Here is a 298-nt window from a genome sequence, read left to right as displayed (position 1 = left end):
TTACCATCTTATTACTTCATCTATATATTAATTGATATCAAAGTTCCAATAGTCTTCAATTATGTATATTCATCCTCAAATATACCAATAGCAAATGATTGTCTGCTAATAGCAACATTAAAAAATTAAAGTGGTTTAAAGTTTTTAAAAAATTTAAATGTTCCTTGAGATGAACACCAGGCATTTCGATCCCTATCCTGAGAAAGACCTAACCCGGTCTTACTAAATATAAACTGGGTTCTCCGGTGCTTTCCCTAAACCCATGGCTAGGTTGATGCCGTTACACTTCTAGGCTGTT

At 33.6% G+C, this 298-nt stretch overlaps 1 protein-coding gene across 1 annotated transcript in view; it reads left to right on the top strand.

Annotated features, from left to right (window-relative positions):
• Positions 1 to 298, top strand: part of LOC106691206 (protein sax-3-like) — a 15526-nt gene that overhangs the window by 9881 nt on the left and 5347 nt on the right. The window lies entirely within an intron of this gene.

Source organism: Halyomorpha halys, unplaced genomic scaffold, assembly GCF_000696795.3.
Source record: "Halyomorpha halys isolate HHAL.00 unplaced genomic scaffold, Hhal_1.1 Scaffold2159.1, whole genome shotgun sequence".
Taxonomy (NCBI): Eukaryota; Metazoa; Arthropoda; class Insecta; order Hemiptera; family Pentatomidae; genus Halyomorpha; species Halyomorpha halys.
Note: the sequence above shows the minus strand (reverse complement) of the source record. Positions and strands in the feature narration are given on the sequence as shown.